We start from the raw sequence: 10322 nt of genomic DNA on the forward strand, positions 1-10322 counted from the left end.
ATCACTGTGCCTTCTTCTCGTGTGCATAAAGGTGTGGCAGCAATTGAATTAAAGACATGAAGATGTGACCGTGTGAGCCACCTTTCTTCCCCTTCAAATCAGCGTTCACACACCAATTCCTTTTTCTTACTGCACCCGTGACCGCACACCACTAATTCACCTACTCTACTCCTTCAATGCATAAATGAAAAGTCATTCTCTTTTCTTCCAGCATGGCCCACCGTGTTTCTTCTTCTATGCACACCAACGCTTTCTTGATTCCAGAGCGTTCTACCACTCCCATTCAACACGCTTCATTCCCTTCAGACTTCCGACCGTGCATCAACTTCTCCAATCAACACTTGCATCCATTCAGCCATTCCCGTGAGCTGCTGCCTTCAAATAAGCTTCCTTCCCACCTTGACACCGTGCAGCTATGATGAATGAAAGCAAAGGAAATGCGCACGCTCCTTCCAGTAGCCGTGAATCACCGCTTCACTCCAGGAAAGAAAAGGAACCAGCTTGCTTCCTTAGCTCCACGTCCCTGCGCACCATGCTCCAACACGCTCCAGCACAACAGGCGTCCACCATGAATCAACACCTCCTTTAAAGTTTCCAGCCGTGACTGCACCTCCTACCTTGCTTGCATTCCTAGCCTTCAACCGAATGCTTCTTCCTTTTCCATTTAATAAAAATTGTTCAAGAAAAAGAAACAAATGAAGATGGTGGCTGCTACCTCCTCTTCTAAATTAAAAATCTGTAACAGTCTCAAGCACAGTGCATAAAACTGGAAGATGAGAATGCAATGAGAAATTAGCCACCGGAACAAAACATTCTCCTCATTGAAAACCGTATTCCATCATAACAAAAGCAGAGTGAAAAATACAATCCCCCCCGTAACTGGTTGGCGGCTAGGGCTTTTCAAGAGCCGTGGGTCACCTTTAATAAGGGTGGGGTCCACACAAAAGAAAAACCTAGGTCTAAATCACTAACTTCTAAATTTTGGGTCTACTCTAATTTACCAAAAATTGACCCAAAATATAAGAGTTGATACAGAAATTTTAAACTACTGAATTACAATTTAATTAATTCAAAAATGTCTGTCTGGAGAGTCTTGAATTTATTTGGCATTCTTCCTGATGTCCCAAAACGTATTTCCGAAATTTTCCTGCATTTCAAAATTGCACTTAATCAGCTCAGAAAATCCAAATTAGCACAATTACAAATTTCCGACCAAATTAAGCGGAATTCGAAAAACTGGGAAATAACAAACAATTAAACACAATTCCCTGGTTTATTTAAGTGCAATAAACTAAATCTAATTCAAGAAATAACGATTCATCAAAATAGACCACACTTAGTCTTTTGCACTCCTGGGCAAAACTAAAACGAAAACCAGGGAACTACTCAAACATCAGGGAGCTGACACAGACTCGAAAGACAGACAACAAAGACTCCAAAACAGAAACACAGTTGCACAATTCTCACAAAATTCTGGACGGTAAAAGGTATAGGCAGAATCCAACACAGAGTCAACAAAAGCAGATACTCAAAGAATCATCCAAACAATTCAGTACAAGGAAAGCAGTCAATCAGTTCAAGAGATGAATCAACAGCAACAGAGCCTCACAGATGCACACAATCAGTGTTTCTCTCAAGTGTTTACGTTAAATCAATGTCACTCAATGCACTCAAGAAAGCAAACAACAACAGACTTGGCAAGCCTCTAATATCAACACTCGAACACATATGCATGTTCAAATCAAAAGGTCTTTTCATGGTTGTAATGGGGCCAAGGACAAGGGAGGATATATCTGGATAAGAAGCTACAAACCATAAGGAACAGAGGAGCAATGGGGAACAAGTGTAAACACATTCAACCACACCCACAACCTCTAATTCCATCCTCTTCTTGACTCCATTATTCACAATTATTCACATTTTTTTTTATATATTTTTCTGCTCTATTTTTTTCATCCTGTCTCTTTTCTTTTCTCTATTCAGCACACAATTTCAAGAGACAAGATACACCACATATTTACAAACATAAAACAAGAAGAGGAACCAACCAGCCAATTCATCAGAAACCCCACGGAGACCACACTTGTTCCCAAAACACTTCCAAAGCTCCAAAATTCCCTGAGGTTAAGGTAATCATGGTTTTTCACTTAGGGCTAGTGTATGAGCTTCAAAACAAAGAATTGGGGGAAAGTATAGGCTCAAAAGTGGTTATCAAAGGATCACAACAAGGTAAGCTTATTTGGCTAGAGAGGTTCAAAAACAAAACTGCCTTTATCACTTCCAAACATGCATATCAATCAAGAGTTATCAACAAGAGTCAAACCAAGGCATATGTGCAAGCAATCAAGAGACATATCACACACAAGAAAGAACATCAAGTGGCTCAAATTCTCACACAGGACATTTGTGTCACAATCAATTCAACTCTCAAACATCATGATCATCTTCCAAGCAAAGAAAAGCAAGGAATCCAAAATCTCAGAGTATCAATGAAGTGAAGGAAAACTGACAACCTAACCACAATCTAGAATTTACGAAAAGTATGCAAAACTGTACACAAGACACAACAAACTACATAAAAACCGAAACATGAACAAAGAAACAACCTCCCCTAATAGACCACACTTAAACAACACAATGTCCTCAGTGTGTCACAATCAGTAGATCAAACAATCAGAACAATCATCAGATATCGACAAAGTGCAATAAAAGTGAGGAGGGAAGGAGAAAAGAAACTCCCTGAGTCAGATGAGAGGATAGGTGGGGTGGACCAAAGACGTCTCCTCCACCACTACATCCACTAAAGAAGGGTTGCTGAGGAAAGGCTTCAGTCTATGCCCGTTCACCTTGAAGCTTTTAGCTGTAGATGGACCTTGGATCTCTACTGCACCATAAGGATAAACATTAGTCACAACAAAAGGTCCAGTCCATTTTGATCTCAACTTACCACCCATGAGGCCGAGTCTAGAGTTATACAACAAAACCTGTTGGCCCACCTCGAAGTCCTTTCCAACAATAGAACTATCATGGAACTTCTTTGTCCTTTCCTTGTAGAACTTCGAGTTCTCATATGCCTCCAATCGGATCTCATCCAATTCATTCAGTTGCAACTTTCTTTCCTCCCCAGCTTGGTCCATGGAGAAGTTGCAAATTTTCACAGCCCAATATGCCCGATGCTCAATCTCGACCGGTAGGTGACATGCTTTTCCGAAGACAACCCGGTAGGGAGACATCCCTATCGGTGCTTTGTAAGCTGTCCTGTGAGCCCAAAGAGCATCGTCCAACCTATTGCTCCAATCTTTCCTGTTGGGCTGGACAATCTTCTCCAAAATCCTCTTAATCTCCCTGTTGGAGATCTCAGCCTGCCCATTTGTTTGGGGGTGGTAAGGTGTAGAAACTCTGTGCGTCACCCCATATTTCTTGAGCAAAGCTTGCATGGATCTGTTGCAAAAATGGGTTCCTTGATCACTAACAATTGCTCTAGGCACTCCAAACCTGCAAAAGAGGTGAGATCTAACAAAATCTACAACAACCCGAGCGTCATTAGTCCTGGTGGCTCTAGCTTCCACCCATTTTGAAACATAATCCACAGCAAGGAGAATATAACAGAAACCAAAAGAAACAGGAAAAGGACCCATGAAATCTATACCCCATACATCAAACACCTCACAGAACAACATAGGTTGTTGAGGCATCTCTTGTCTCTGTGAAATTGATCCTCCTGCTCTCTGACAAGGCTCACAAGTGCTGCAGATCTTCTCCGCATCTTTGAAGATGGAAGGCCAATAAAAACCACAGTCCAGCACCCTGCGAGCTGTTCTCTGTATCCCCAGATGACCACCAGGTGAGGAGGCATGACAAAACTGCAGGACCGAGTCAATCTCATGGTCCGGAATGCATCTCCTAGTAACCTGGTCACTGCACAACTTCCACAGATATGGGTCATCCCAAACATAATACTTAGCATCACTCTTAATTTTAGCAATCTGAGCACGTGATGCTAAAGGAGGAAAAACAGAAGCAACCAAATAATTTACAATGTGTGCAAACCAAGGAGTGGGGTGAGAGTAAGAAATCATCAACAAACTCTCGTCAGGAAAGGTATCCTGTATGGGCAACACATCAGCTTCATCATCAGCTTTTTCAATCCGGCTTAGGTGGTCTGCAACCAAATTTCGTGCTCCACTCCGGTCTTCAATTTGCAAGTCAAACTCTTGGAGCAGTAGCATCCACCTGATCAATCTAGGCTTTGACTCCGCCTTTTTCAACAGAAACTTTAGAGCTGCATGGTCAGTATACACAATAACAGGTGATCCAAGCAAATATGACCTAAACTTATCAAGGGCAAAAACAATTGCCAACAACTCTTTTTCAGTGGTGGTATAATTTGCCTGGGCAACATCCAAAGTGCGTGAAGCATAGTAGATCACTCTCGACAGCTTGTCAATTTTCTGTGTCAAGACAGCCCCTAATGCATAATTAGACGCATCACACATGAGCTCAAATGGGGCTGTCCAATCCGGTGCCTGAATGATAGGGGCGGTGGTCAAAGCTTCCTTCAGGCAATCAAACGCCTGCTTGCATCTGTCATCAAAAGAAAAGTCAATATCTTTCTGCAGCAGTCTGGACAAGGGAAGCGCCTTGTTGCTGAAATCTTTGATGAAGCGCCTGTAGAAACCTGCATGTCCAAGAAAAGATCGCACCTCTCGCACGCAAGAGGGGTAAGGCAATTGCGAAATCACAGATATCTTAGCAGGGTCTACCTCTATTCCCTTTTCAGAAATGATATGCCCTAGAACCAAACCTTGTCCAACCATGAAGTGACATTTCTCAAAATTGAGAACAAGGTTTGTTTCTATGCATCTTTTCAAAACTTTTTCCAGACTGTCTAAACATGCATCAAAGGAGGATCCATACACAGTAAAATCATCCATAAACACCTCTATGCAATTCTCAAGAAAGTCGCTAAAAATGCTAAGCATGCACCGCTGGAAGGTACCAGGGGCGTTGCATAGACCAAAGGGCATCCTCCTATAGGCAAAAGTGCCAAAGGGGCAGGTGAATGTGGTTTTTTCTTGATCCTCAGGCGCAATATTTATTTGAAAATAACCAGAAAAACCATCAAGAAAACAATAATGAGATTTACCTGCCAGGCGCTCCAGCATCTGATCAATGAATGGCAGGGGGAAATGATCCTTCCTGGTTGCTTGATTGAGCCTCCTATAGTCAATGCAGACTCTCCAACTGTTCTGCACTCTAGCTGGGATAAGCTCATCCCTCTCATTCTTCACCACAGTGAGGCCAGTTTTCTTGGGCACAACATGGATGGGGCTAAACCACTGACTATCTGAAATAGGGTAGATGATCCCAGCTTGCAAAAGCTTGGTCACCTCCTTCTTGATGACGTCCATGATCACGGGGTTTTGCCTTCTTTGTGGCTGTCTCACTGGCCTTGCCCCATCTTCCAAAAGAATTCTATGCATGCATGTGGATGGGCTAATACCAGGTATGTCAGCCAAACTCCAACCAATGGCCTTCTTGTGCTTCCTCAACACACCAAGCAACTTCTCCTCTTGAACAGAATCAAGGGAGGTGGAAATGATCACCGGTTTCTTCTCATCATCCTCCAAGTACACGTACTTGAGGTTATCTGGGAGCTGTTTCAACTCAAGAGTAGGTGCCTGCAAGTCAGATTCATTTGTACTTCCTACAAAGTGGTTAGTGCATTCTGACTCCAAAGAATTCACAGGTAAAGGCGGAACACCTATCTCATCAAGCTCCAAATTCATATCCATGACAATTACATTATCAACATCATCCATATCAGAAACATCATCAACATCATGGATATCCAAATTCTCTTCAAAATCAACATCATTCTCAAATTCAGATTCAATGCATGTATGTAGAGAAGATAGAAAAGAATGCTCTTTCTTATGCAAAGAATCAAAATCATCAACAACATATTTATCAATAATGTCATCCAATACATCGATCCTAAACAGAGAATGGTCCTCAGCTGGAAATTTCATTGCATCAAGGATATTAAAATGAACAACAATATCAGCAAATTCCATAGACAAAGTTCCAGCATACACATCAATCTTAGTTCGGGCAGTTTTCAAGAATGGCCTGCCTAAGATAATGGGAGCGGATCCATGAGAGAATCCCTCCTCCATTTCCAAAACATAAAAGTCAGCAGGAAAAATCAATTCACCAACCCTAACCAAGACATCCTCTATGAAACCTGCTGGGTGGGTAACACTCCTATTGGCCAACTGAATGACCACACCCGTGGTTTGCAAAGGACCCAGAGACAAAGATGCATATATAGATAAAGGCATGACATTAACAGAAGCACCCAAATCAAGCATGGCATTTTCAAATTTATTGTTTCCAATCACACAAGGAATGCAAAATATACCTGGGTCCTTGCACTTTTCAGGGATGTGCGGGACCGACTTACCAATAAGCGCAGATACATTCCTTCCCATGCTAATCCTCTCATTTCCCTTCATCTTCCTCTTGTGTGTGCACAACTCCTTCAAGAATTTGGCATACTTCGGTATCTGCTTGATGGCATCAAGTAGAGGTATGTTCACCTCTACCTTCCTGAAGGTCTCCAGAATTTCCTTATCCACATCTTCCATCTTTTTGCTAGGAAGTGCCCGTGAAGGGAATGGTAGAGGGATAGGTCGGTCAACCAATGGAGAAGGTGCGGCAGCGGTGGTGGTGGAAGAGGGAGAAGATCCACCTGAAGAAGAACCACCGGCTGGAGAAGAAGATTCATCCACCTCAAATGCCTTGCTCGGACCGTCATGGCCGTTCTTTCTAGGACAAGTAGCAGGCATGGGTGTAGGTGTAGAAGAGGGCTCTGAAGGCACAAAAATCTGCTTCCCTGATCTAAGGGTTATGGCACTCACATTCCTTGGGTTCTGCACAGTCTGGGATGGTAACTTATCCGAATTATGAGACTGCGCCTGGTTTATCTGAGTAGCCATCTGACCCATCTGGTTAGTGAGACTCTGTATGGAAGCTCTAGTCTCTTGCTGAAATTGCATGTTATCCTTCTGAAACTGCAGGTTTTGCATAGTCATCTGTCTCACTAACTCTTCCAATGAAGGTTCAGACGAAGTGGAAGGGTGGGCAGCTGGTTGGGCAGGTGCCTCTTGCTGTTGCTGTTGTTGTTGCCTCTGGTGTTGTTGCATAGGTGGAGGCACATATCTGTTAGGTGCTCCAGCATTCTGGAAAGGTGGTGCCTGCTGTTGATGCTGTGGCGCATTGTTCCATCTCAGATTGGGGTGATTCCTCCACCCTGGGTTGTACCTGTTGCTGGATAAGTCATGATTTTGCTGTTGTTGCTACCTATTGTTGTAGATGTTCGTAGCATAAGCCTGAGGCGCATCAGAGGCAGCAGATTGCTGCAAAGAAGGACAAGCATCTGTATAGTGGTCACTGGAAGGACAAATAGCACATAGCCGTGCAACAGATGCCGATGGAGCTGCAGATCTCTGGTTGGTAGTCAACTGTGTCACCAACTTCGTAAGAGAGTCAATCTTTCCTTCCAACTTGCTTTCAACAGCTGATAAAGACTGAGCAACAACATCATGCACGCCCCTCACCACAATGGTATCATTCCTGGTGCTAAACTGCTGGGAGTTGGAAGCCATCTTCTCAATCAATTGCCTGGCCTCAGCAGGTGTGGTGTCTCCAATAGCTCCACCACTGGCAGCATCAATCATACCACGGTCCATGTTGTTCAAACCCTCATAGAAATACTGGACAAGGAGATGCTCAGGTATCTGATGGTGGGGACAACTAGCACAAAGTGTCTTGAATCTCTCCCAATACTCATATAAGTTCTCTCCACCAAGCTGCCTAATCCGAGTTATGTCCTTTCTGATAGCTGTGGTCCGGGCTGCTGGGAAAAATTTATCTAAGAACAGCCTCTTCAGATCATCCCAGCTAGTGACAGATCTAGGTGCCAAACCATACAACCAATCCTTAGCAACATTTTCCAATGAATGAGGGAATGCCTTCAAGAAGATGTGCTCTTCAGGAACATCATGTGGTTTCATACTAGAACAGACAATGTGGAATTCCTTCAAATGCTTATGAGGACTCTCACCTGCAAGACCATGAAACTTGGGCAACAAATGGATCAGTCCAGTTTTGAGAACAAATGGAACGTCCTCGTCAGGATATTGGATGCACAAGCTTTCGATATCGAAATCAGGTGCAGCCATCTCCCTAAAAGTCCTCTCACGAGGTGGAGGTTGTGCCATATTGTTCTCAGTGTGAAAAATAACAGAATCAGAATCAGAATCACGTGCAGATGCAACAGATGCAGTGGATGCAGTATGCACAAAGTACTCAGCAGTGGGATGCACAGTATCCAATGGAACAGACTCAAAAACAGACTCTAAAGATAAATTCCTAGAATGCCTAGCTAACCTATGAAAAGTTCTATCAATCTCAGGATCAAAGGGTGGTATAGGCCCAGGATTTCCCCTAGTCATGCACTAAGTCACAACACCCTAAAATCATGAAATGATATCACAGAAATTTTGAACACACAAAACAACCTAAACAAACAAATCACACACACTCAAACATACAAGACAAAACACAACACACAAACAACACATTATCAACACAAAAGACCTAAAACTGAACCGTTGGTCCCCGGCAACGGCGCCATTTTGATGAGAGGGTCGCACCTCCCACAAAAAATTTGTGCATTAAAGAATGCAGTATAGTGCTAGGACATGACTCCTAGGTCGTCTCTCAAGGACCAAATGCGATTCGAGACTTAGGTCAAACACGAAGTGGGGGGGGGGGGGGGTTTGAAAGTGTTTTTGTGATTCGAAAATGATGTAAATTAAGACTGGAAATTAAATACAACCAAACACAATTGGAAACATCAAGGTAAATGAAAATATTAAATCGAACAATCTTGAACCGCACAACAGCCAGTTAATTATATTTGACAAAAAAAAAAATTAAAATGGATGAGCTAATAAAATGAAATAAAACCAAACAAACTAGTGACTAAAAACACATGAAATAGCTAACCTATAAGACCAAATGTTCTATGTAAGCCTTGGACGCATTGAATGCATAAACTAATTAAATGCATAAACCATAATCAGCTAAAATGAGACTTCAAATTGAATGCAATCTATTTATCATGTTGATGTGCAACGCATCAAGCACCCTGTAGCAATGGGATCACCTCGCTTTTAAATTAAAAGACATAGAACACTGTTGCTCCAATGTCAAATGTTCATTCTCAAATGACCGTGTGTTTTATCCTCCAAGAAAGTGCTCCCAATCATCTTGGCACGTCCCATCCTCCTTGACTACCACCTACTTTACTTCTCATTCCATATATTAAAAGCATTCTCTTTTCTTCCATTCTTCCAGTAGCCGTGGCCCAAAATACCGTGACAGCTACTGCTCATGGACGTGACAATCACTGTGCCTTCTTCTCGTGTGCATAAAGGTGTGGCAGCAATTGAATTAAAGACATGAAGATGTGACCGTGTGAGCCACCTTTCTTCCCCTTCAAATCAGCGTTCACACACCAATTCCTTTTTCTTACTGCACCCGTGACCGCACACCACTAATTCACCTACTCTACTCCTTCAATGCATAAATGAAAAGTCATTCTCTTTTCTTCCAGCATGGCCCACCGTGTTTCTTCTTCTATGCACACCAACGCTTTCTTGATTCCAGAGCGTTCTACCACTCCCATTCAACACGCTTCATTCCCTTCAGACTTCCGACCGTGCATCAACTTCTCCAATCAACACTTGCATCCATTCAGCCATTCCCGTGAGCTGCTGCCTTCAAATAAGCTTCCTTCCCACCTTGACACCGTGCAGCTATGATGAATGAAAGCAAAGGAAATGCGCACGCTCCTTCCAGTAGCCGTGAATCACCGCTTCACTCCAGGAAAGAAAAGGAACCAGCTTGCTTCCTTAGCTCCACGTCCGTGCGCACCATGCTCCAACACGCTCCAGCACAACAGGCGTCCACCATGAATCAACACCTCCTTTAAAGTTTCCATCCGTGACTGCACCTCCTACCTTGCTTGCATTCCTAGCCTTCAACCGAATGCTTCTTCCTTTTCCATTTAATAAAAATTGTTCAAGAAAAAGAAACAAATGAAGATGGTGGCTGCTGCCTCCTCTTCTAAATTAAAAATCTGTAACAGTCTCAAGCATAGTGCATAAAACTGGAAGATGAGAATGCAATGAGAAATTAGCCACCGGAACAAAACATTCTCCTCATTGAAAACCGTATTCCATCATAACAAA

General features: G+C 42.9%; 1 pseudogene; it reads right to left on the bottom strand.

Annotated features, from left to right (window-relative positions):
• Nucleotides 1-509: 509 nt before the first annotated feature.
• Nucleotides 510-8519, bottom strand: LOC148192295 (uncharacterized; annotated as a pseudogene).
• Nucleotides 8520-10322: the final 1803 nt, after the last annotated feature.

The sequence above is a fragment of the Vigna umbellata genome, chromosome 9 (assembly GCF_029865625.1).
Source record: "Vigna umbellata cultivar VRB3 chromosome 9, Vumbellata_1.0, whole genome shotgun sequence".
Classification (NCBI taxonomy): domain Eukaryota; kingdom Viridiplantae; phylum Streptophyta; class Magnoliopsida; order Fabales; family Fabaceae; genus Vigna; species Vigna umbellata.